Raw genomic sequence first — 27,603 nt, forward strand, 5'->3', positions numbered from 1 at the left:
CAGGGTCGCGCTAGCCTGAGGCCGGTGGCGCGAGGCCGGGCCGGGCCGGGCCAGGGCAGCTCCACCGCCGCACCGCCCTGGCCGGTGCCCAGGCCCGAGTCGCCTTCCGCTCGCCCTCCCCACCCGCGGCCTCAGCCAGGTCCCGCCGCCAGCCCGGCTCCCGCCCCCGCTCCGCCCCCGGAGCCGCAGCCCCGCCCGCCACCGCCGTCGCCATGTTGTGGCTCCCGCAGCCGGCGCTGGGGACGCGCGCGGCCGAGCCCGGGGCCTGCCGCCGCCGCCGCCGCCGCCGCTGCCAGGTAAGCGCCCCCCGCCGCCGGGGCAGGGCGAGGCCATCACCCGCGGCCGCTCCAGCCCGGGCAGGGGAATCTGAGGAGAGCGGGCTCGGAGCCCGCGCTGCGGCCCGGCCCTGCAGCCTGGCGGACCCTGCCCGCCGCCCGAGGCGGCAGCCACTTCCCCCGACCGCCGCCAGGCGGGCCCGGGCCACCACCCCACCCCGCCCCCGGCCCGGGTCGCCGGCCCCTTCCGCCGCCGCCGCCGCCGCCGCCCGCCGCCCGCCGCTCCGGGGCGGCCCGGGCACGCCGCTGTCGTCCCGCGCTCGACAGGCGGCCGCCCGCCGAGCCCCCGGCCCGGGCTAGGATAACGGTGCACTTCACCCGGCTGGGACGCCCTGTCAGCTCTCCGGTCCCCGCCGCGCGAGGACCTGGCGCCGTCGCACGGGGCAGACACTCTGAGCGTCCGCCCTCCCCGGCGCCCCTCAGTCTCCCCCTCCTCTACGCCCAAGTTCTGACCCCGGGGGAGGTTTCTCCCGGGGCAGACAGGTCTTCCTCCTCCGGAGTTGGGGTCCATAGAGGGATGACCAGGCCTGTTGATCAGGGTTGAATCTATTTCTCTGTGGGGACCTTCCTGCCGACCTAGGGACCAGGAGGGGAGGAAAAGGCTCCGTGTGACCCGGGGGGTAGGACCGGAGAGCGCCTGCTGGACAGATGGCCTCCTGGCCTTGGATCAGCTTTTGTGAGGGGGAGGGGTCCGTATGACCTTAGGTATGCTTGCTCTGGAACCATAGGATTATTGGAGGTGGTCAGGGATTTTTAAACTAATTTTTATGAGTAGGCCAGAGGTGACATTAAAAGTCCAGGGTTGGAATAAATCCACAGGCCCACCCAGGGAGCGTGTTTTGTATCCAGGACAAGCCTAGAGAGTTTCTGCATTAGGAGAGTGGGACTTGGGTGGGTAAAATGGTTTTTGGACCAGAGTTTGCCCGTGGCCTGTGTTCCTGTCGGGGCAGGAGGGTGCTTGTGTCAGGTGTACACAGTGTGCTTGGCCTGGTGGGTGCTCAGTGGGATTTCAGATGTCTTGTTTGCTAAACTGAAAGGTGTGTTACACCGTGAAAGAGAAGGGAAGCCTAGTGCTAATGCCAGGTTTTTGTTTGTTCTGTTGGTTTTGTTTTTTGTTTTTAACCATTTTACTGTTCCACATACGATGGCTTTGGTTCATTTAGCAATTACCCCTCCCCCACCTCCCCTTTTAGCCAGGTTGGCCACTAAGCTCAGTCTTAACCTCCCCAGTAGTTGGGACTTTTTTTTTCTTTTTTTCTTTTTTTTTTTTCTGAGCACTTGTAGTATGGCCTATGACCGAACTAGGTTTTGGAGATACTGTGTCAACCAAAAAGACATCACCATTTTAGTGTTGGAGATCTTGGCCTAGAGACAAAGTCCGGTAATAAGAAAATATTTGACAACAAATACATGCTTTCGATGTGGTGAACAAAGCAATGAAAAATACCTGCCTTTGTAAAGATTTTATTCTAGTGTGAGTACAGTGTCTAATAAACCTGTAATATATTACAAAGCACCAGATACTAAGGGGAAAAAGAAAAGACAGAAAGAGACTCTGAAGTCAAGGAGGGCTTTTTTTTTGTTTTTTAATTCTTTGTAGATACAGTTTAACTATGTCTTCCTGACTGGCCTGCCTAGATCTTCCTGCCTCAGCCTCTTGAATGCTGGGATAACTAGAGGACAACACTCCTGGAATCAGTGAGAATTTAATTAAGGTTACAATCGCAGGGGCCCTAAGAACGATTCTGTGGGTGCCAGGGAGCCGCCCCCACCTGCACCCCCGCCCCATGTGTTTCAGGTCTTTCTTTCTGTAGTGGGGGAAATCAACCCTAAGGCCTCACTTGCTAAGCAATGACTCTGCCTTTGAGCCCCAGGTGAGTGTTAGGAACAAAACTCTGAAGGAAATGGCAATATAAAACTTACAAACTCTGGTGAGGGGAAGGGAAGAAAAAGGACGAGGAAGGAGAATGGTTTGAGCTGCGGGCTCAGCGAAGGCGTCCCTGAGCAAGCACCGTTACGTTAGGTCACAACCCAGAGAGGGCTTAAGACTTAACCATGTGTGGAGCAGCACTCAGCTTGGCAACTTGGAGGAAGTGAAAGAGGTTCATGGGGCCAGAGGAAGAAAGAGAGGAGAGAGAGGGGAGATTAAAGCCTGTGCAGAGCTGGGCCTGTCTGATCACCCGGGCCTGGGGTGTAGGATGCTTTCCGTCTTTAGTTTGGATTGAGTTTAGGGTAATTAGGGGTATTTGCATTTTTATGAGGCCTCTGGCCCCCAACTCTGTTCTGACTTAGATAAGGCAAGGATTCCTCTGTTTAAAAGATCTCAAGTATGGAGGACATCCTGTCCTCTGTGAGTTCTTTACAGCTTTTAGGAAAGGAAAATGAAGTAGCATTTCAGAGTGTCTTCTGGGTGGGAGAACCCATTTGAATGATTTTTTTAGACGTTACCTTACTACTTTGTATACCTTAGGGGACCAGATTCTCATGTCCATTTTACAAAGAACCAGTCCAGAGGGTGAGGTGATGTGTCCACAATACCAGTTGTAACGTGGCTGGACTTAAGCCTAGCCCGCCTGATTCCTGCGCTCACTGGCTTTGGAGTCAGAAGTTTCCTCATCTTCAGTGCAAGTATATACTTCATTGAGTTATGCAGATCAAATTAAGTTATATAATATTTAGCACTTTGTCTAAATATTAGTTTCCTTAGCTAAAAAAAATAAAGAGCTGCTTCTTAGCTATATTGTGACTATTTCGGAAAATATTAAAAAGATTATTCAGTTTTGTTTTGTTTTGAGACAAGGTTTCTCTGTGTGGCTCTGGCTGTCCTGGAACTCTAGGCTGGCCTCCAACTCAGAGATCCACCTGCCTCTGCTTCCTGAGTACTGGGATTAAAGGCCTGTGCTACCACACCTGGTGATAATTCAGTTCTTGACTTTTGTGTAACTAGCTGCTTTCCCTCTTCTTTCCTCTTAGCACCAGTGCTGTGTTCCATATGATCAATCATTCAACATTGATATCTCATTTCATGCTTTGATACTATGCTGGAAGTTACAAGTGAGAACTGTTAGATACCATCTTCTTTTCAGTAGAGTGTCTGGGAGAAGTCAATTATTTTAACAAGTGAGTTAAAATCTCTACTTAAGTTCTCTAATATAGAGGTGGTTAATGAGCTATTGGGAGCAGGCTGTGGGGCCCAGTCCTGTAATCCTAGCACTTGGAAGATAGAGGAAGGAGGAAGGAAGATCAGGAGCTCAGCTAGGCAGTGCCTGAAGCCATCCTGGGATACAAGAAGTTCTATAAATGCTTGGGGAGGGGGGGGGTGCTTCACGGGGGGGGGGGGGCGGGGGAAGGTGCTTCGGGGAGGAGGAGACTTCTGAACTGGTCTCTGGAGGAGGATTAGCAGTTTTGTGGGTTAGTAAGATTGTGAAGGACATTCTACATAGAACATGAAAGCACGCAACTATTAGAGACCTCATTGTCTGGAGATGAGGCTGGGAAACAGGGCTATGTGAGAGACAGGCCAAGAAGTGTATTTAATTCTATAAGCCGCACTGCAGTACCAGAGGGTATTAGACATGTGCAACACATGCGTTCCATGATGGTGTTGCCGCTGGAGAGCAATGGTCTCTGTTAGCCTGGGCGGCTTTGTCTCTGGGGACCCTGGGCTTCAGGATGTATTCCTAGCTGTGCAGACCAGAGCTTGCCTTTAGTAAGATTTTCAGCTGATTCAGGTCAGGGAGACTGACTCATTAAGTAAACTTGGAGGAGACTGATGAGTAAACCTAAACTATTAACTGATCATGAAAATGGAACTGTAGAACGACAGATGTTTCTGTCCTCTGGCCATTGTCCCCAGCTCTCTTCCCCTTTCTAGCTAGGACTAGGGAAGCTGACAAACTCCCTCCTCAGCTCCCATTTGCTTTTCCCAGGCTTCCTGGAATGAACCATTCTCTCTGCATTAGTCTCTCTTCAAGCATTCTGCCGTTGGGTTGATAGAGTGAGCAGTGCTCTGTTATCTGCATGGGATCCTGTGCTTGTGAAACTTAAGAAAGAGGAACAATGACTTAAAGAAAGAAAGAAAGAAATACTGACAAGTTCAGGGTTAAACCAAGTTTGAGGCTAGCCTGGCTGACACGAGACCTTTTCTTAGTTAAAAAAGAAACAAACAAACAAAACAAAACCTCTTAGAATGAAAGGAGATATCATGAGAGAGGTTATTTAGAACTAGCCTAACAAAGTATATGCAGATTTGAATGGTGGGGTAGTTTGGGCTGAGCAGTAGTATGGGCATATGCATTGGGGTCATTCAGGAAGTAACCTAGACTGTAGAAAAGTTTTTTCTTCTGAACCCTCTAAAGGTTGGGGCTGCAGAGATGGCTCAGCAGTTAGGAGCACTTACTGTTTTTATGGAGGACCTGAGTTCAGTTTCCATATCCATAGGAGACAAGGACGCTCCTAACCTCTGTAATTCTCACTGCAGCAGCGCTGATGCTCTCTTCTGGCTTTTGTGGGTACCTGCACTCAGGTGCACATACCTACCCTTCGACACATGAAAATACGCACACATAAATTGAAATCTTTGTAAAAGGAAATCTCTAACATTATAATATATATGTAGAAGATTAGAGATACAGATAGGAATACAAAGGAAATAAAGCTTGCTGATAAATCCTATTTTCAGAACTATCTCTAACATTTATTTTATTTTTTGGCTTTTTTGTTGTTGTTTTGGTTGAGACAGGGTTTCTCTATGCTAGCCTTGGCTGTCGTGACGCTCTGTAGACCAGGCTAGACTTGAACTGATCTCTGCCTCCCAAGTGGTAGGGTTACAAGCTTGGGCCGTCACCCCTAGGTTATTATTTGATATTTGTTTTGTTGTTTGCTATACTTGGGCTTGAGTCTAGGTCCTTTGTATGTGATAAACAAGCATTCTCCTGCTGAGTTTCATTTCCCAGCCCTTTGGATATTTGTATTAGATCTTTATTTCCATCTCTATTTTTGTATGTATGTTTGTTTAACTTTCTTTTTCCTTATAAAAATAGGAACATTCTGAATAGTAAAGAATTATAAAAATTGGTGTCTATGAGGTAAACAGTTCTATGTACCTAAAACCTCTGTCTTTCTATTTATGGGAATCTGGTCTATTGTTGGCTTTAGAAATGTGGGGTGTGCCAGGCGTGGTGGCGCAGGCCTTTAATCCCAGCACTTGGGAGGCAGAGGCAGGCGGATCTCTGTGAGTTCGAGGCCAGCCTGGTCTACAAAGTGAGTCTAGGATATCCAAGGCTACACAGAGAGACCCTGTCTTGAAAAGCCAAAAATAAGTAAATAAATAAATAAGTAAAATAAAAAAATTGTAGGATGTGATATCCATTAAGTAGTAGTAGTAGTAGTTGTTGTTATTGTTGAGTTTTTTGTTTTTTGTTTTTGTTTTTTTTTTAGACAGAGTTTCTCTGTGTAGCCTTGACTGTCCTGGACTCACTTTGTAGACCAGGCTGGCCTCGAACTCACAGCGATCCACCTGCCTCTGCCTCCTGAGTGCTGGGATTAAAGGCGTACTAGGTCATTACATTTAAGAAAGGTTTTTTTTTTTTCCTTTCTTTTTTTCCAGCCAAATTCGCTCTTATTTTGACAGTAGGAAAGCATACTTTGGTATAACTTATCTGATGCATAATTTTATGCCTCCCAGAAAAGTAAATGACAGAGCTTCAAGTTTGATGTTGCCAATCAGTGTTTGCATTTATCCTACTGTGTGACTTTACCATCTGCATTTCAGAATCTGAAGGTGATGGTGGTCCCTCATTCTGATTACAGTACTCCAGCAGACAAGTCAGGATGTGGTGTCTGTTCGAGGCTGTGAAAAGACTCGCAAGGATGAGTGAAGAGGGGTGAATATAAGTGATCCTGGCTAGGAGCTGTCTGACTCCTGGTCCCGTGTGTGTGTGTGTGTGTGTGTGTGTGTGTGTGTGTGTGTGTGTGTGTCTGTAGCCTATATCTAGTTTTAAAACTTCCAGAGTTATTGGGGCTCCCGAAATATTCTGAAACTTTAAAATGTTTATTAAATTTTATTTTAATTTTTTGAGACAGTGGGTCTTTATATAGCCCTGGCTGTTCTAGAACTCACTGTGTAGACCAGGCTGGCATCAACGGCAGAGATCTGCCTATCTCTATTTTCCATCTGCTAGGATTAAAGGCATGGACTATCACATCTGGCTTTTATTTATTTATTTATTTATTTATTTTTGTTTGTTTGTTTGTTTTTGGCTTTTCGAGACAGGGTTTCTCTGTGTAGCCTTGGCTGTCCTGGACTTGCATTGTAGACCAGGCTGGCCTTGAACTCACAGGGATCCACCTGCCTCTGCCTCCTGAATGCTGAGATTAAAGGCGTGCACCATCACTGCCTAGCAGGCTTTTATTTTTTTAACTGAAACTTTTTTGAGTAGTCCAGAAGTAGCTCTAAAAACCTGTCACAAAAAACCATAAACTCATGCAAAGAGGGCAAGAATTGCCTCAGGTCTAACCCAGCACAGCAGTGTCCCTTCTGGGGGACAAACTCCTAGAGCTCTTGCCTCAGAGAGGAGTGTGTATAGTTCTTACATTTTATTCTTTGTATTTTCTTCCTATCATTTGAATTTTATAAAGGCTTTAATAGCTCATCTTCACAAAAATAAGTATTCCATAGGTCTTCTTTCACAAATACTGAAAGGCATTGTAGCAGCCTGTAGACCAGGCTGGCCTTAAACTCAAGAGCTCTACCTAACCTCTACCTATGAGTGTGCCACCACTGCTGCCTTGAGGGCTTTCTAATTTGAAAGATTCTAAAGAAATCAGTTTGTTTATGGTGTGTCCTGGTTTCCAACATGGTCCAGGCTGTCTTCTGTGGACTCCTGGGCTCAGTCTTCCACATTTCCACATGGAAGATGCCAGAATCTTAAGGTACAACTTGGAGCCCAGGCGACTGCAAAGGAAAGGGATTTAGTGTAATCCATGTGTAAGTTTAACATGCATTCCTAGGATTTCTCCTTTTCTGCAGGCTTGGCCTTTTTCAGCCCTTTTTGGCCTATTGGTGAGGTGGGGACTGCTCCTTCTTTTCAGTCTTTGGATGCAGGAATATTTTACCCACACTACCTGAGTGGGAGCCAGTGGGGTTGGCTGTGGCTTCACTTTATACCCTCATTTGCTGCAGTTCACAACTTTCCCCTTTCTGCCAATTCAGTTTATCAAGTCAAAGGTGTTGACTTGTGCAAGGCTAAGGGCAGAGGGAGACTGTAGCAATCAATTTTGAAGCTATGGGTTGGTTGTAACTACAACTCATGCTGTCTGAAAACAAAGCTAAGCCTCAGCTCTGTCATTCCAGAGGAGAGGGGTACCCAGGAGTGGGCGCCAAGCAACTGTTTGTTTAGTTTCTTTTGGAAGGGATCTCTATTTTGGTGTGCATGTGTGTGCATGTGTATGTGTGTATGTGTATGTGTGTATGTGTATGTGTGTGTGTTTTGTTTGTTTTTTGAGCCAGTCAATCTATATAGTCCTGGCTGTCCTAGAACTTGCTATGTAGACCAGGCTGACGTCAAACTCACAGAGATTCAGATTTGCATGCCTCTGCCTCCTCAGTGCTGGGATTAAAAACCTGCACCAAAATGCCTGATTAATTTTTATTTTTTGAGGCAGAGTCACGTAGCCTGGGCTGGCCTCAAATCTCTATGTAGTCTATGCTAGTGTTGAACATTTGATTCTCTTGCCTCTTCCTCATCTGTGCTGGCATCACATGAAGGTATCACACGCCCAGCTCCTTGTTTACTTTGTTTGTTTGTTTTCAAGACAGGGTTTCTCTGTGTAGCCTTGGCTGACCTGGACTCTGTCTGCCTCTGCCTCTGCCTCTGGAGACTTGTTTTGAGACAGTCTCACTATGTAGCCCCTGGTAGCCTGAACTTTGCTGTGCAACTCTGGCAGTTCTCATATATGCAGTCCTCATGCCTCAGCCTCCCTGGTCTGCTGTCACGGTTAGCTCTCACACCTCACACAAGAATGTTTTACTTTTGCACCTGTACATCATTGCTAGGCAATCTATAGTCAAGTATGAAAAGTTTACCGTTGGCCCTGCCCAGAGCACTGAGCTTTGTAGGACATAAAAGAATCATGTGAGATGACCTTTGCCTTTAGGAGTTCTCTCACTGCGAGCAGTTACATGACAATTTACTTCTAAACCAGATGTTTCTTAAGGGGGCCTTTCTTTCTGAGGGGGGTGGTTATGTGCTACTCATTTGAGGTGGCTGAAGTCACCTTTGGAAGATGTCTGGCACCCAAAGTAGAGCAACACCATTTGGAAGGAGATGGTGGCCCTCTTGCCTTGCCTTCTAGATGTTGGAATTACTATCATGAACTACCACACCTGGCAGCTGTTATTGAATGAATGAATGTGTGTGCATGTGTGTGCTGTGTGCATATTATGCAGGTGGGGTGGGAGTGACATAGAGCTGGAAGCTGGAAGCTGAGAAGAAGGAAGAAGAGACGCTCAGGGAGAACGAGAGCACTCTGGGTAGGAATGGAGGTTGGACATGACTTGAGTCTATTATTGTCTCCAGTGTTGTCTCTCATTTGTGGTGTAATGGGGAAGGCAGTGGTGAGGTGTTCTGAGGAGGTGAAGGAGCAGCTGCTGCAATGTCGGATCAGAAGACTTTGTCCAGGCCTAGATCTAAAGCTTCTGGAAAGCCCGGTCTTGGTGAAATCTGAGTGGTAGGCAGAAAGAAACTATTTTAGGTTTGTTTTGTTTGAGCTTAGTGATGAACTAGTGTTTGAGGGGAATTAGTCTCAGAGAGTCACACAAAGTGATTCTATAGGGAAAGACCAGAGGTGGCCAGGAATGAGACAACAGGACAGAGTCAGCAGACATGGAAAGGAGCAGATGGTATCAATGAGACTTGGTGATGGCATGAGGACATCATCTGAGAGTCCCGGACAAAGGCTGTTAGTGCGCCAACGATCAACGTGTCAGTGACTTCAAACAAGTTTCTGAAGCAGATGAAGTGTGAAGGGGAAGTGGGAAGCAGAGCCTGGCTGAGGTGGACGGGCGGGGGTGAGGGGCTCTGTCCTTGTTGGTCACATCTCTGACTGTTACCCAGAGAGGAGCCTGTTTGTTCTTTCTGGTCTGCCGAGAGCAGTTTCCTGCAGGTGGAGCAATCCTTTATCTTACGGCTCTAGGTACACTAGGGTGTTGTCTGACATCCAATGTGCTATCACCTCCTTCCAGGCTCGCTTTCTATCTCCACATTGTTGTTTCTCAGGACAGACTATCTGACTCACAAACCCTTTAGAGGGATTAATTTGACTAAAAATGTTTGTTTCAAAGTGGTTTCTGTTTCAGTAAGCATTTTTAAAGATAGGGTCTCTGTATTGCAGGCTGCCTTCAAACCTGGAATCCTCCAGCCTCAGGCTCCCGAGTGCTGGTCAATGTGCTTGGCATCAGGTGTTGAGATTGGTGGTTCTCATGTGCAGGGGTAGCTGTATACCAGGCACTATTCTAAACACTGGGAACATAGCGGAAATCATGATTAAAATATTTCCTTCATAGAACTTCTTTCCTAGGAATTTGGGGACTTAGAGTCAATAAGAAAGAAGTACTGAATATGGAAGATGATGAGAAGTATAGAAAGGGAAATAAAGAAGGTGTGGTGGGTAGCTGGCTTTAGGGAGACAGATTTCTTTCTTTCTCTCTTTGATACTGGGTATTGAACCTGGGATTTCCCATATGCTAGGTAGGCAAAGCCCATATTACTGAGCTACATCTCCAGCTCTGGCTTTATTTTATTTTTAAATTTTTTATTATTTTATGTGTATAGGTGTTTTGCCTGTGTATATGTTTATACACTGTATATGAACCTGGTGCCTGCAGGGGCCAGAAGATGGGATTAGACCGGACTTGCAATGTGAGTGCTTGGAGTTGAACTCATGTCCTCTGGAAGAGCATCCAGTACATGTGTACACACACACATACACACACACACACACACACACACACACACACACACACACACACTCTCTCTCTCTCTCTCTCTCTCTCTCTCTCTCTCTCTCTCAATGTTTTTTGAGACATGGTTTCTCTGTGTAGCCTTGGTGGTCCTGGACTTGCTTTGTAGACCAGGCTAGCCTCAAATTTAGAGAGCTCTGCCTGCCTCTGCCTCTCTGAATGCTGAGATTACAGGCTTGTGCTACCACATTTGAGCAGCCAGTACTCCTAGTCACTGAGACATTTTTCTAGTCCCTGGGTTTCTCAGTTTGTTTGTTTGTTTGTTTTTTGAGCCAGGGTTTCTCTGTGTAGGACTGATTGTCTTGAAACTTTGCTCTGAAGACCAGACTGGCCTCCAACTCTGAGATCCCCCTATCTCTGCTTGAGTGCTGGGATTAAAGGGGCGTGCCACCACTCCCCAGTGGGTTTCTTTTTTAAAATGGAGAAGTTAGGGCTGGTGAGATGGCTCAGTAGGTAAGGTAGCTTGCAGAAAAGCCTAATGACCTGAGTTCTGTCCTAGGGATCCACACGATAGAGGGAGAGAGCCGACTTCTGGGAGTCCTCCTCAGATCTCTACTTATATTCTCTCTCTCTCTCTCTCTCTCTCTCTCTCTCTCTCTCTCTCTCTCTCTCTCTCACACACACACACACACACACACACACAATTAGATGGGTAGATGGATGAGAAGGAGGCTGAGGTAGGAGGAAAGGAGACCAGCCTGGCCCTTAAAGAGAAACTGTCTCAAAGTAAAATATAAGGAAATCAGAGAAATCTGACAGATGAAAAGATCTTTGTAGAGATCTGTTGGTGAGAACTGGCAAGTGTCTGAGGGAAGAATGATCAGCATGGATAAAATGCAATTGGAAAAGCCTTGTAGGCCAGAGTGCTTAAGGAGACAAGGAAGGTATGAGTGCAGGGCTCAACCTAGAGACTGATACAATTGGTCTGAGCTGGAGCCAAGTGTTTATCCAGGGTGAGAATTACTGATTAAGGGTTAAATAAGCTCTTTCTTCAGCACTGGATGGAGCCCCAGTGGTTACTGTGGACACACTGGATGGAGCTCCAGTGGTTACTGTGGACACACTGGATGGAACTCCCGTGGTTACTGTGGACACACTGGATGGAGCTCCAGTGGTTACTGTGGACACACTGGATGGAGCTCCAGTGGTTACTGTGGACACACTGGATGGAGCTCCCGTGGTTACTGTGGACACACTGGATGGATGGAGCTCCCGTGGTTACTGTGGACACACTGGATGGAGCTCCCGTGGTTACTGTGGACACACTGGATGGAGCTCCCGTGGTTACTGTGGACACACTGGATGGATGGAGCTCCCGTGGTTACTGTGGACACACTGGATGGATGGAGCTCCCGTGGTTACTGTGGACACACTGGATGGATGGAGCTCCCGTGGTTACTGTGGACACACTGGATGGATGGAGCTCCCGTGGTTACTGTGGACACACTGGATGGATGGAGCTCCCGTGGTTACTGTGGACACACTGGATGGAGCTCCCGTGGTTACTGTGGACACACTGGATGGAGCTCCCGTGGTTACTGTGGACACACTGGATGGAGCTCCCGTGGTTACTGTGGACACACTGGATGGAGCTCCCGTGGTTACTGTGGACACACTGGATGGAGCTCCAGTGGTTACTGTGGACACACTGGATGGAGCTCCAGTGGTTAGTGTGAACACACCAGATGGAGCTCCTGTGGTTAGTGTGAACACACTGGATGGAGCTCCAGTGGTTACTGTGGACACACCGGATGGAGCTCCAGTGGTTAGTGTGAACACACCAGATGGAGCTCCTGTGGTTAGTGTGAACACACTGGATGGAGCTCCAGTGGTTAGGTGAACAGAGCCTGTCAGCCCCTGTGAAGGGAAGGCCTTAGGGCAGGGTCTTATGATCTTGCCAGGGATGCTGGGAACCTCGCAGGTAACAAACATTCTTTTCAATTTGTATACCTTTTCTGATCTGATTACCTCATCTCTCTGGACCTCTGTTTCTTTATTTGTATTGTGGCTTAAATTTAATGGGTTCCTGGAATCTTTTTGGCTCTGACAGGCTTTTGTGTTTCTGATGTTGAAAAAACCCTCTAATCTAGAAAGATATTCTAGAACAATGTTTTCTTATCCTAGTCTTACAACACCAAGATGTGTCATAATTACGACAAGAGCTACAGTGAATGTCTCAATACCACACTGAAGGAAAGTTTGTGCCATGCTGGAAAGTGGGAAAATAACTAGAGCTTTAGAGCTTTTAGTACAGGGCATCTTGGTCTTTGGAAGCAGGCAGGCGCCTGAGAGCTTCTGAGTACTAGCTGTGGCTCACTTCCTGCTAAGTTTCTTGTCAGGTGAGGGTCAAGTTCTTACATCAGACCCATAGCCTGTGATTTCAGTGACTTGGGAGACTTTCAGCCTTGTGTCCTCTGCAGCCAGACTATTTATTCACACCAGAGACTCACTGGTTAAGAGGCTGGAGGCACGAAGGTTATTACCGAGGAGTGAGTAGCCAGTCCATTCAGAGCTTACTCATGACTGGACAACAGGCTGAATGCCTGCCTGCACCTCTTCAGCTCTCAGCCTCTGGCGTTTGTCCTAGTTTTGCTGTTACACTTTCTGTTTATGTTTTGTTTGTTTGAGACGACAACTCATGTAGCCCAGGCTAGCTCCTCTCTACCCCTCATGTGCTGACTGGGATCCCAGGCTTGCGCTGCAACTCCTTGCCTAGTTTATGTCTTGAAATGTTAGGATCCAAACAAGAAAAGGAAAATAATCAAAAAATTAATTTTTCTGTTCCTTTCTGCAGATTGTGGTACCAGGTACCCTTCAACATTTCTATTAACATTATCTGTATCTCTACTTAGAAGCTAAAATAAATGCCGATCTGTAGAAGTAAAGGTAAAGATGAAGTCAGGCTGGGAAATGCATGATGGAGTAAGAAAAGGCAGAAGAAGCATAATTAGAAATTAAAGAGATAGCCAGGCATAGTTGCGCACGCCTCTAATCCCAACACTTGGAAGGCAGAGGCAGGAGGATCTCTATGAGTTTGAGGCCAGCCTGGCTCCATGGCAAGGAAGTCACTTCCAGGTCAGCCAGGAAGAAAACAGAAAAAGAAATAAAAGAGATCAAGCCTTTTTCTTCTTCTTTTTCCCTCTCTAGAGAGATGTGTTTTATTAAAAACAGAACAAAACCAATGAGAGCAACAAAACCCTTTAATAAGAAAATACAATTAAATTTGATAGTAATTCAAGTTCTTAAACCTTTCAGGAAAGCTAACAGGATACATGCAAGGCATACAGGCAACTGTAAATAGTTCTTTGGTGGCAGGTAAGTTTCACACAAGCTGCCCTAGTAATGATTACAATGAAGTTTTGCTTTCAAAAACGAGATGGCTCAGAGGTTAAGAGCACTGTCTGTTCTTCCAGAAGTCCTGAGTTCAATTCCCAGCAGCAACCACATGGTGGCTTACAACCATCTATAATGTGATCTGATGCCCTCTTCTGGCCTGCAGGGGTACAAGCAGGCAGAGTGCTGTATATGGAATGAATAAATAAATCTTAAAAAAAAAAAAAATGAGTCTCAGGCTGGGGAGATGGCTCAGTAGTTAAAAGCACTGGCTGGTCTTCTAGAGGATGACGGTCCAATTCCTAGCACTTATATGGCAACTTGGAACTGTCTATAACTCAGTCCCAGGGAATACCATACATGTACATAGTGTACAGACATATACAGGCAAAACACTCATATATGGAAGAAAAAAATTAAAAACTGGGTCTTAAGGTTATATATAGCAAGGAAAACACACAGACACTTTTAGCAATTTGAAACTAACTTCCCTTCCCTTCTCTTCATTCCAGGGTTTCTTTATGTAGCCTTAATTGTCCCGGAACTCACTTTCATAGACCAGGCTGGCCTTGAACTCAGATCTACCTGCCTCTGCCTCCTGAGTGCTAGGACTAAAGGTGTGATCCGCTACGCCAGGCTAACAATCTGATCTTTAAGGGTACCCTACAAACTGAACATGAAAATATACAAATAATTTATAAAATAAGCTTTTGGTCCTAGAAAACTACAGTGGGGCAAGCTCACAGGAGGACAACAGCAAGCATCTGACACTTTCCCTGAAGACTCAATCCCAGAAAGACAGTGACATTTCCACACCCAGCCACTTGAGTTCTCCTTGGGGGAAGTCTGTTACGACTTGGTATACATAGGAAGTAAAGGAGTACTGTCCTGCATTGTTCCATTTCCTCCTTTTCCTTTTCTTTAATTTTCTCCAGTAGCAGTTTTCCTTTGGGTTAAAAAGTTGAACTCCAAGGTTTGGAGTCATTAACTTTTATTGAAATAGCACTGGGAAAATGAGAACCTAGAAAAGCCAGATTTTGTATCCTCAGGCCAATGGCAGGGCATTTTCCTCCCAAAACAAAGATTTTTTTCCCTAATAAAATAACCCCCCCCCCCATTTGACAGACTTTCATATAGCCCAGGCTGTCCTTGGACTCCCAATCCTTCTTTCTCTGTCTCTCAAGTCCTCAGATGACAAGTGTGCCTCATTATACATGATTTCTTTCCTTTTTGCCATTTTGCTTCCCCCCCGCCCCCCAGCCTTTTCTGTGTGTAGCCCTGGCTGTCCTGAAATTTACTCTATAGACTAGGCTGGCCTCACAGAGATCTGCCTGCCTCTGCCTCCTTGAGTGCTGGGATTAAAGGTGTGCGTCACTACTGCCCAGCAATAATAACAATAATAATTTATTTTTATTATTTTATAATAATTAAATTAATTAAATATTAAACTTTATATTATTATTGTTGTTGTTATTATTTTGATTATTATTATTTTGATTTTGATTTTTTTTGGACAGGGTTTCCCTGTGTAGCCCTAGCTGTCCTGGAATTTTCTCTATAGACCAGGCTGGCCTTGAGTTCAGAGATCTGCCTGACTCTGCCTCCCGAGTATGAGTACTAGGATTAAAGACATGCGCTGCCACCACCTGGCAGCAGTTATTATTTGTTTATTTAGACTTTTACATTTTATGTGTATGAGTGTTTCGCCTGCACATGTGTGTGTACACCATGTGTGTGCCTAGTCCCTGCAAAGGTCAAGAGAGGGTGTCAGATCTGGAACTGGAGTTACAGACAGTTGTGAGCCACCATGCTGGTGCTGTGAGCCAAACCAGCTTCTTCTGGAAGAGCAGCTAGTCCTCTTAACTGCTGAGCCCACTCTCCAGCCCCTTTCCTGTTTTTAAACACAGGCTCTAGCTGGCTATGTATTTCAGGCTGGCCTTCAGTTTTCCTGCCTCGGCCTTCTGAATGCTGGCATTGTAGGTACACCATCACTCCCTGTTCTCATTCCTGTTATTTTTGAGGACTAAGAGACCGTTAACTAGTATTTCAGAACACTGGCCAAGTAAAACTGAATCTTGGGGGTGGCCAAGCATTAACAGTTTCCAAAGTACGCAAGGTACTCCTCAGTTCAGTAATAGTTGAAAACCACGTAATTAAAAAATGCTCTGCCGACTGTTCTCATCTCTTCTTCACCTCAGCCCTCTCCCCACCTACGGTTTCCCCAGCTTCCAGTTCCCTCACTTCCTGAAGAGCTTCCTCAGCCTCAGTGGGTAGTGTCCTGAGCACTGGAGCGGGAGCTGTGGGCAAAGCTGCCTCACTGTTTCCTCTGTCCTCTGCATGCACTTCCTCTTGGTGATCTGGAGGGGGTGAGGGGACGCCTGCCTGCCACTGAGAGTGCAGTGAATACTGAGGTGGCTCTGTGGGTGCTTGCTACATTTTACACATGGGAAACAGACACATAGGTATAGGTGCACCCGCCAGGTCACATGGCTAACTAGCTGCCAGTGGAATGTTAATCTAGGTGGAGTCTATGCTCTGAACCATCAGGCTGACCTAGGTAGAGTGGAGCAGGTCTGGGGCTGGAAGTTTTGCCTTTATGGGACCAGCTTTGAATTTAGAGGTTTTCCTCAGAGTTGTACTTATGCTGGGATGGTTGTTACCAGTTACTAATTTTCTTAAATTCTTTCCTTACTTTAACATTTATCTTTAAACCCATTTAAAAAGCATTTTGTTTTTCTTCTTTCCATAGGTGGTGATTGGACTCTAGACCATGTGCCTAGGTAGTTTTTCCTTTCTCCGCAGCTCTGCTCCCCCAGCAACGCTCACCACACCCTTGTTTTGAGAACCTCACTAAGGTATGATGTCTAGGTTGACCTGAGCTGGCCTTGAAGATCTGAGTCTGGCTACAAGAGAGCTTATATTTTTCCTGGGGTTTCATTTTGGTGGTAGAATACAACAAAATCTCCTAATTTTTGAATGTGTAGTGACATTAAGGAATTCCAGTTAAGCAGCCATGGCCACCACTCATCACCCAGCTCGCCCACCGCGCAGCGAGCGCCTGTCTCTGTCCCTGCCATCTTGGCAACATTCATCCTACTTTCTGCTTTAGAAATGTCATGTAAATGGAATCACTCAATATTTGTCTTACTGTGTTATCACTAAGATAATGTCTTCAAGGTTTGTTCATATTGTAGTGTCTCTGAATTTCCTTGTCTCCCCCACTTTTTCCTTCCTTCCTTCTGTCTTCATTCCTTTCCTCCTTCTTTCCTTTCTTCAGTGATATGAACAGACTACAAGACTATCTGTGCTAGGCAAGCATTCTACCACTGAGTTATGTCCCTAGCATCCATCCTTTTTCAGGTTAAATAACATTCCATTTTTATATATTTTACATTTTATCTGTTCATTCATTGATAGATACTTGGGTTGCCTTACCTTTGGGTATTGTAAATGTGACTGCTATGAATGAACATGTAAAGATTTTGAGGTCTTGGGGACGTGCGGGGGGGCGGGAGGGGTGCAGAGGAGTGTGGTTATTTTGAAGCAAGTTCTTGCTGTGCAGCTCAAGCTACCTTGGAACTTGACTTCAGCCTCCTTAATACTGAGATTAAAAGTCTGTATTCTCATGCTTGGCTCATATGCCTGAAATTGTATTTCTGGGCTATTTGGTACTCTTAAATTTTTTTTTAAAAAATATTTATTTTATTTGCATTGGTGTTTTGCTCGCATGTATGTGAGAGCATGTCAGATCTTCTGGAACTGGAGTTATAGACAGTTGTGAACTGCCATGTGGTTGCTGGGAATTGAACTCAGGACCTCTGGAAGAGCAGACAGTGCTCCTAACCGCTAAGCCATCTCTCCAGCTCCTAAAAAATATTTTTGAGGAATTTTTTGTAGTGGCAGTACCATTTATTTGTTTGTTTATTCATTTACTCATTGGCTCATTTATTCACTTATTTGGTTTTTCAAGACAGGGTTTCTCTCTATAGCCCTGGCTGTCCTGGAACTCCCTCTATAGACCATATTGACCTCAAAATCAGAGATCCTGCCTCTGTCTCCTGAGTGCTGGGAGTAAAGGCGTGTGCCACCACCACCCAGCAGCAATATCATTTCTATTTCTTCTAGCAATGCACAAAGCTTCCATTTTCACACATTCTTACTGAGGGTTGTTTGTTAGTTATTATTATTACAATTTATCCTGATGGGTGTAACTTTTGGACTTAACTAGTTTGACCTATGGAGTCTAGGCAAGGGACTATTTTCCTGAAAGATAAATGCTATAGAAAATAACTTAGCCAGGTGGTGGTGGTACACGCCTTTAATCCCAGCACTCGGGAGGCAGAGGCAGGCGGATCGCTGTGAGTTCGAGGCCAGCCTGGTCTACAAAGTGAGTCCAGGACAGCCAAGACTACACAGAGAAACCCTGTCTCGAAAAACCAAAAAAAAAAAAAAAAAAGAAAGAAAGAAAGAAAAGAAAAGAACTTGATTAAAAACTTCACTCAGAGCCGGGCCCAGTGGCGCATACCTATAATCCCAACACCTGGGAGGCAGAGGTAGGCAGATCACTGTGAGTTCAAGGCCAGCCTGGTCTACAAAGCGAGTCCAAGACAGTCAAGGCTACACAGAAACCCTGTCTAGGAAAACCAAAAACCAAAAAACAAAAAACCTTCACTCAGTTTACAGTTGGTAACTAATCTTGTTGCATTTATGTACTCTCCTGCTCTCTTTCTCCCGTTCTTTGTTATTTTGAGGCAAACTTCGCCATCCACTTTTTTGTTTTGTTTTGTCTTTCAAGACAGTTTCTCTGTGTAGCTTTGGCTGTCCTGTACTTGCTTTGTAGACCAGGCTGGCCTAGAGCTCACATCCTCCTGCTTGTGCCTCCTGAGTGCTGGGATTAAAGATGTGCGCCACCACATCTGGCTAACAGAATTGAGGTGCTGGTGGTCAAGCCCAGGGCCTCATTTTTTTTAATTTTTGAGATAGGATTTTACTATTTTACTCAGGCTACCTTCAATCTCCTGTACCCAGGTTAACCTTCCTGCCTCAGCTTCCTGTGTAGCGAGGACCACAAGGTTCATACCTATGCATCCAGCTAACATAAGGACCCATTTGTCTGATGATAGAAAGGTACATAGTGATATGCCATTGCACATATTCTCTGATATTCCCTTACACCACTGGTTCTCAGCCTTCCTAATGCTGTGATTCTTTAATACAGTTCCTCATGTTGTGGTGACACCCACCTATAGAAGTATTTTTGTTTATTTTTGATTTTTGGTTTTTCAAGACAGAGTTTCTTCTCTGTGTAGCCTTGGATGCCCTGGAACTCACTCTGTAGACCAAGCTGGCCTTGAACTCACAGAGATCCTCCTGCCTCTGTCTCCTGGGTGCTGGAATTAAAGGTGTGCCACCACTACCTAACTCATAAAAATATTTTTATTGCTAATTCATAACTGTAATTTTGCTACTTTCTTGCGGATGCAGTTTAGAATAGAGTCTGACTGTCTAGGTCTCTGAAGACAACAGAGGTGACTGAAGGAGGGAGGAAAGGAAGAAATGATTGATGGCACATGGGGTAGAGAAGAGGGGAGGATGGCAAAGGGCGGGGCTCACTGTTTCCTAACCTTCTGGTCTGGTTGGACACTTCTAATTTGGATTCTCATTGTTCTCAGGCTGTGTGTTGGGCAGTGGCACTGAGCCACATTTCCTGATAGCTAGCCACGATATCATATAAATGAATCACCCATGTAGTGCACTTTTTTTTTTTTGTGGTCACTTAGTGGGGCTCTTCATCTGTTTTCTGTTGCTGTAAGAGAAAAATCATAGACTGAGTTATGCATAAGCAGTAGTTGATTTGGCTCGTGGTTCTAGAGGCTGAGAATTCCAAGGTTAAAGGGCCACATCTCTATTGGTGGCCTTTGTGCTATATAAAATGAACTAACAGGCATGCATGTGAGACAAAAACATTTGGCTGAATCACCATATATTTTTTTAAAACTAAGAACCATCCCTGCCTTAATTATCCATTCATGAGAGCAGAACTCTTAAGACCTCGTCTCCTCTCAAGAGCCTCACCCCCAGATCACCTGTACTCCCAGCCCTTAGGTAGAAGCGGGAGGATTAGGAGTTCAAGGTCCTCTTTGGCTGTAAGAGACCTTGTATCTCCTTAACCCCAAAGGGAAAAAAATTCAAGTCCTACCCCTTAATTCTGTCACTATGGTCATTACATTTTAATGTGAGTTTTGAAGGAAACATTCAAAGTATTTTGTTTGTTTTTGAGACAAGGTCTCATGTAATTCAAGCTGGGCTTAACCTCCCGAGTATTTATTGTTCCCATCCCCTAAGGGGTTGCAGACATGCATCTCCACATCAGACTTACATTAAGAAACAAAACAAAGCTGAGCGTGGTGGCACACGCCTCTAATCCCAGCACTCGGGAGGCAGAGGCAGGTGGATCTCTGTGAGTTTGAGGCCAGCCTGGTCTACAAAGTGAGTCCAGGACAGCCAAGGTTACACAGAGAAACCCTGTCCCCCACCTCCAAAAGAAAAAAAAAACCCAAAAATATACACACACACATAAACATTTATTTAAATTATTTAGTATGTGTGCGTGTGCACTTGCCATGGTGTGTGTGTGTGTGTGTGTGTGTGTGTGTGTGTGTGTGTGTGTGTGTAGACAAGGACACTTTTGGGGAGTTGGTTCTTTTTATCATGTGTGTCCAGAGGATCAAACTCATGTTGTCAGGCAGTTTTTACCCAAGTCATACAGAGGGGTGGATGGTGGAACAGGGTGCTCAGCCCTGACTCAAGTTACTTTGCTAACAAGCAGTTCTAATTGACCACTTCTTATTTGTATTTCCAACTTAAAGTGAATGGTTTTCCTGCAGTATAGACCCATTGTAGGCTGAGGAACATCTGTGCATGTGTCAGGGGGCAGCTGAGAAAAGCCCCTACCCCTGTGGCAGCCACAGAGATCCCCAAGGCTAGCGGCATGTCCTTGTGTTCCTGCAACATTTCAACGTTGGAATCTTTGCAACTCTTGTTTGCTTGTGGTTGATGAGCTGAGGAAGAACCACCAAACAGCAAGGAGTCCTTACGGCCGTGGCACGGTGCTTACAAAGTTCAGTGGGAGGGATTCTTTAAGACAGATGTGAGCAGGATTGCTGTCTCCTTTTCTCTCAAGTGTCTGATTCTGTTCTCACAAGTGCAATGCCCAGGTAGTGCTGAGATCTGTTTGCAAGTAAGGCAAGGTAAAATAAGTGCAGATTACAAAGTGTCAGGTTTTATCTCTCTCTGTCTTTGTTATCTAGCCCTAGTTTCTGCTTCTCAGTCTGCTCAGACTATAATTTTTTTAAAAAAAGACTTGTTTATTATGTATACAGTGTTTTGCCTGCATGTACACCTACACACCGGAAGGGGGCACCAGATCTCATTATAGGTGGTTGTGAGTCACCATGTGGTTACAGGGAATTGAATTTAGGACCTTTGGAAGAGCAGACAGTGCTCTTAACCTCTGAGCCATCTCTCCAGCCCCAGACTATTATTCTTACTCCCTCCACTATATTTTTTCATTTTAATTTGATGATGATGATGATGATGATGATGATGATGATGATGATGATGATTTTCGGTTTTCAAGCAGGGTTTCTCTGTATAGCAGCCCTGGCTGTCCTGGAACTCTCTTTGTAGACCAGGCTGACCTTGAACTCACAGAGATCCACTTGCCTGCCTCCTGAGTGCTGGGATTAAAAGGTGTGCACCAGCATACCTGGCTTTTTACTTTATATGTATGGGTGTTTTGTCTGCATGTGTGTCTGTATGCCATGTGTGTGTCTGCATGTGTGTCTGTATGCCATGTGTGTGTCTACATGTGTGTCTATATGCCATGTGTGTGTCTGTATGTGTATCTATATGCCATGTGTCTGCATGTGTGTCTGTATGCCATGTGTGTGTCTGCATGTGTATCTGTATGCCATGTGTGTGTCTGCATGTGTGTCTGTATGCCATGTGTGTGTCTGCTTGTGTGTCTGTATGCCATGTGTGTGTCTGCTTGTGTGTCTGTATGCCATGTGTGTGTCCCCTGGAACTAGAGCTATAGATAGTTGTGTGTCTGGGTCAGATACTAATTAAACCTGGGTCCTCGCCAGTACCATGTTTCAGGCCTGTAGTCCCAGCCCTTGGGAGGCAGAGGCAGGTGGATCGCTGTGAGTTCGAGGCCAGCCTGGTCTACAAAGTGAGTCCAGGACAGCTAAGGCTACACAGTCTCAAAAACAAACAAACAAACACCAAACTTGGGTCCTCTAGAAGAGAAGCCAGTGCTCTTAACCATTGAGTCATCACTCCAGCCCCTGTCTCATTTTCTTGTAACACAGAAGCTGTATGGTGGTAAAACTCACGCATACCGTGCATAATTTAGTGGGGTTTAGTCTTCTCATAGAATTGTATTCCCTTATGATTCAGGATCAACCTGTGCCTTCCTCCTGAGTCCTAGCTCCTAGCTCCTAGCTCTTAGAGCTAGTCTTTTGTCTCTACTGGCTTCTCACTGATTTCACCCTCAGATACATGTCTTGGATGATCCTGGGACCTTGGCCAGTAGGTGTTTTTTCACTGATGAAATATTTAGATTTAATCAGTTTCTGTAGGGATCCAGGATTTATAGACAAGGGCTATTTCAGGTAGATCTTTTCCTACTCACAAGGCCTATCACCCCTTACAGCCTTTCTTTATGAAAGTTTCAGGGGTTCAGGCTGTAGGCAAATGGTAAAGCTGGTAATAAATTTACTTGGGAATTTGTGACAACCTTGTATAATCTCAGCTGTGGACAAATAATCTTGTGAAATTCTAATGGTGGGTCACCTTCCAGTAAACACAGTGGAAGTAAATTTGAGTAAATAATTTCCTTATTGTTACTCAGATAAGGAAATAAATGGCAATATATGTTCAATGGTCATAAGTGCTGCGGAGGGGGAAAAGGTAGAATAAAGGGCTGGAGATAAGGGACAGGGGTGGCCATGGAGAGCACCTACACAGATCCAAGTCTGTCGGACCTGAGGAGGTGACCCACAGAGACCTAGAACAAGAGCCTTCTTCTCCTGTCTTCATTGTCCTCTCGTCTTGTCTCTCTGTGTAGCCCAGGCTTCTGAGTTACGGTGGTATAGGTATGCACCAAGTGGGCAAGGAGTTGTGAATGAGAGAGAGAGGGAAATGTACGGGTGCCGAGGAGGAACATGGCCAGGATGCCTGAGGAGTGGTAAGGAGATCTATGGGTGCCATGATAAACTTGATGAGAGCACCTTATGGGAAGACGTGCCAGTGAGCTGCAGCATGCTGGCTAGGCAGCAAGAAACACTGTATTTTACTCAGGGGCAGACAAGATGGTGCTGGAACAGGTTGAAAGGAGGGTCTGACTTACATTTTCTTTCTTTCTTTCTTTTTTTTCCCCCCTGAGACAGGGTTTCTCTGTGTAGCCTTGGCTGTCCTGGACTCACTTTGTAGACCAGGCTGGCCTCGAACTCACAGCGATCTGCCTGCCTCTGCCTCCCGAGTGCTGGGATTAAAGGTGTGCGCCACCATGCCCAGGCCTGACTTACATTTTCAAAGAAGCATTTGGCTGTTGAGTTGACCACGGCTGTTATAAGCCAGAGGAGAATTCAGGCCATGGTGGAAATCCAGGCGAGGTAGCGGTTAGATTTGGATGTATCGTAAAGGTATAGTGCATGGTATTTGCTTGTGGACTAGGTGGGAGGTATGAAGGAAAGAAAAAAATTGACCTCAGCACCTGGAAGGATCTGGGTAAGGATGAGTGTAAGAGGAAATCGAAAGTTGCTATTAGGCCCTTTAGATATGAGGTGTCTGTTAGACATCCAAGTAGAATGCCAAGTCTAAAAGTGCCAATTAATAATTTAATGAGTTCCTACCAAGGGCTTGTAAAGGCAGGAAAGCAAGTATTTTACTGAAACTGGCTGTAATAATGGTAGAGAATTATGCCATGGGGGATAGTAAGGAAAACAAAGGGAGCTAGGGTGACTTCTGTGGGAATCTCATACCCTCAGTATGCCTGGTGCAGCTGGTATGAGCTTCAGGGTAGGGTCTGGGCCTTCAGCTTTGTGTCTCTTTTGTAACCTGTGGATAAACCTAGTTTTTTAAATGTGTAATCAAGAGGTTGGGCTAGAACAGTGTTCTAGAAACAACCAGGAAGCTTTGAGCCAGACCTATTGAGTCAGACTTGCTGTGCCTGGAAACTGAGCATCTGTTTTAGTCATTTGCATTTTGTTATTATTACTACTTTATTATTTTACATATATTACATTTTATTTATTTTTGTGTGTGCACATGCCATAGTACATGTGTGGGAGGCAGAGAACAACGGATAAGAGTTGTTTATCATCTTGCACCATGTGGGTTCTGGGCCTTGAACTCAGGTCCTCCAGCTTGGTGGTTGGTGTTTCTACCTGCTCAGCTTCTTGCTGGCCCTGTTAATTTTACACTTTATAGGCAGACCGGCAGCAGTCTATGGCCGCTTGGAAGCCACCAGACATGATAATTTGCGGAGATTCTCTTTCATTCTTACATCCTGTGTAATGCCTATGCCTGCCTGGGTCTGTTTTGCCTGGGTCTATTGGAACAGCTGTTTCTTATCTAAGGCTGAGACTCCTTAGGCTTTTTGTTTTGTTTTGTTTTAATTGTTTGAAGGACAGGTGTCTCATGGAATGAAGCATTAGCCAGTCACTCAGAACATCTGTGATTTTGGGTCACTTGACCTATAAGCAAGTCTAGATTATGTCTAGGCTCAGCTGTTGTAGCCTTGTCTGTTTAAGAACTCAGAGGTCCTTAAGGCTAGTTTAATTTTACATTTTAATCAAAGTCTAGCAGCATAGTGGGGAGAAAAGCCAGTTCCTATGGTTCATGATTTTTTAGTATTTCTTTTTTTTTTAAAGATGTATTATTTATTATTATGTATACAGTGTTCTGCCTGCATGCATACCTGTACACCAGAAGACGGCACCAGATCTCACCATAGATGGCTGTGAGCCACCGTGTGGTGGTTGGGAACTGAACTTGGGACTGCTGTAAGAGCAGGCAGTGCTCTCAACTGCTGAGCCATCTCTCCAGCCCCGATCTTCAGTATTTCAGCTGTACCATTCCTAGTCTGGGACTTGGTTCTGAGTCCAGATAAATATGCAGCAACACTTCACCTCCCACCTCCGTCACACACATTTCCTTTAATCTAGCTAGTGATTTTGCTAACTTCCTTTGAACACCATCCATGAAAGCGATGTCTCTCTGACCAGTCTCCTTCCAGAGTCCAGGCTGAAACTCATGTAGGTCTTGGGAGCAACGGTGTGTTCTTGAGCCTGCTTGGTAACTCTTGCCCCTACTCAACAGTTGTTTATTTGTTTGTTTTTCGAGATAGGGTTTCTCTGTGTAGTCCTGGCTGTCCTGGAACTCACTATGTAGATCTGGCTTGCCTCAAACTCAAGATCTGTGTGCCTCTGCCTCCTGAGTACTGAGATTAAAGGGGAGTGCCGCCACCACCTGGCTAAAAATTCTTAACTATTATAAGCAATCATTGAACATTTGTGGAGTCAGTATGTAAATTGGTCATTATGTTCTGGGGGCAGAATCAAGAGTTCACCAAGTGGTAAGAAACATTTCTTTCCTTCTTCCTTGCTTTCTTCTTCCTCCCTGCTGCCCTACCATCCCAAAAATCATAGCACATTTTGAAGCTAACTTAGTTTTGTGATCCTAAAGTAGTCCTCCCTCCCCAGACAGGGTTTCTCTGTGTAGTACTGGCTGTCCTAGACTCACTTAGTAGCCCAGGCTGACCTTGAACTCACAGAGATCCTCCTGCCTCTGCCTCCTGAGTGCTGGGATTAAAGGCATGAGCTACCACATCTGGCTACAGTCGTCCTAGTTCATGACAACTTCTTGTGTCAGTCTGCAGCAGTGTGAGTTTCTCTGCCCTGTTAAACAGACCATATTAGTAAATATCTATATGAAGCTTTTCTTAATGCTTTTGGAGTACCTCAGCCTCCTTGATGTCCTGCTGCATAACTTTTATTATATTCCCATTATTGGATTTAGTATGCCAAGAAATGGGGTTATAGCCAGGCGTGGTGGCACGCTCACCTTTAATCTCAGCACTCAGGAGGCAGAGACAGGCGGATCTCTGCGAGTTCGAGGCCAGCCTGGTCAACAAAGTGAGTCTAGGACAGCCAGGGCTATTACACAGAGAAACCCTGTCTGGAAAAACAAACAAACAAACAAAAAAATAAATGGGTTTGTTTGTTTGTTTCAATACAGGGATTCTCTGCATAGCCTTGGCTGTCCTTGAACTCACAGAGATATAATAAATTTTATTATATTTAGCGTTTGTGTGGGGAGTGGGGGTGCGGGGGGGGGGAGTATTGGCTTTGTGGGCCCCAGAAATCAATTGAGGTTATCAGGCATGGCAGCAAGTGTCATAACCCGCTGAGTCATCTTGCCAGACCAGAAATTTTTCTTTTTTCTTGTTGGTTTTTCGAGACAGAGTTTCTCTGTGTTATCTTGGCTGTTCTGGACTCACTCTGTAGACCAGGCTGGCCTTAAAGTCACAGAGATCTGCCTCCCAAGCGCTGGGATTAAAGGTGTGCGCCACCACACCCAGTTTGTTTTTTCTTTTTAATTTGAAGGTTTTGATGCAAAGGGAAGAAAAACTCTTATTTTCAGTGTCAAGTCTGTTCTTAGCTAAGCTAAACTTTTCTTCTTTTTTTTCCTTTTTCTTTCTGGATTTAAATGCTTGCTTTACTACACACACACACAACTTTTTTGTGTGTGTGTTGTTTGGGATTGAACCCAGGTCCTTTTTGCTTTCTTGAGACAGGGTTTCACCATGTAGCCTTGGCTGTCCTGGACTCACTATGTAGACCAGGCTGGCCTCGAACTCACAATGATCTGCCTGCCTCTGCCTCCCGAGTGCTGGGATTAAAGGCATGGACACCACGCCTGGCTTTGAATCCAGGTCCTTAAACATGCTAGGCATACCCTCTTCTATAGAGGTACCCAGCCCTGTATATGACGGCTCATATGTAGCCCGGCCTAGACTTCTTCTCTCCATTCTCTTGCCTCAGCCTTCCCGAGAGGTGAGGTGTAAGTGTGCATCTGCACTCCTGCACTAGCTGTCTGACCTAGCAAACCCCTGAAGCATTTCCGTGGGAGAACAGTGCTTGTTCTGATGTAATACTTCTTCAAGCCCCTGTCATTTTCTGGTGGAGGAAGCTTATTCTCTATCAACCACTGCTCCCCTCTCCCACACGCTTCCCCAGCACTGCAGAAGGACCGACTGTCCTACCTTTCTTCAGCTCTTTTCCCTGTAGGCATTGGAAGACTGGAAGAAAAAAGGAGGGAGGGAGCATCTGAAGCAAGCGTCCCAAAGGCATTTATTCATAGTCATGTGGCCTCACAGACCAGTTCACTGCCTGTTGTTCATGGACTCCAGCACCTAGTTCAGGAGACAAACATCTGTTCTGTTTAAAACCTTAATCATAATGCCAATAGATACTTAAAGTTATAATATATTGTTATAATGTGACAATACTTTTTGTATTAGTCTTTTTTAAAGTTAATGAGTAATTTTTTTTGTTTCTGTGTAGATAATTGACCATGTTTTTGTTGAATGCATAATAGTCAAATATTTAACTATTCCTCATTAGTAGGTGTTTAGTCTAGGCCTTGAATCTTCTATGTAAGAAAGTATGGCGTTGAACTTGTGATCCTCCTGCTTTTTTCACCTCTGAGTGCTAGGATTATCAGAATTCTTCACACACTTGGTTCACACCCCCCACCCCCACACTTTATTTGGTCCTGGAAGGAGACTGACAAAGTCCTTCTGTAGATACTAGTGCCCAGATGGAAGGAATCCATTCCTCAGCCTTG

At 45.4% G+C, this 27,603-nt stretch overlaps 1 protein-coding gene across 4 annotated transcripts in view; it reads left to right on the top strand.

The window, feature by feature from the left end:
* Positions 1 to 23: 23 nt before the first annotated feature.
* The window catches only part of ZNF592 (zinc finger protein 592), a 48,787-nt gene continuing 21,207 nt past the window's right edge, over positions 24 to 27,603 (top strand). Inside the window, exons 1-3 of one of the 4 annotated variants that reach the window (XM_084772375.1) lie at positions 609 to 2,209; positions 2,806 to 3,455; positions 16,439 to 16,544. The gene's annotated coding sequence lies outside the window, so the exon portion shown is untranslated. Of the gene's footprint in view, positions 297 to 608; positions 2,210 to 2,805; positions 3,456 to 11,822; positions 12,278 to 12,308; positions 13,672 to 16,438; positions 16,545 to 27,603 lie in introns of those variants that run through there. The other 3 variants (XM_084772376.1, XM_084772377.1, XM_084772378.1) reach the window with 3 other exon arrangements.

The sequence above is a fragment of the Acomys minous genome (assembly GCF_964271855.1).
Source record: "Acomys minous genome assembly, chromosome: 2".
Taxonomy (NCBI): domain Eukaryota; kingdom Metazoa; phylum Chordata; class Mammalia; order Rodentia; family Muridae; genus Acomys; species Acomys minous.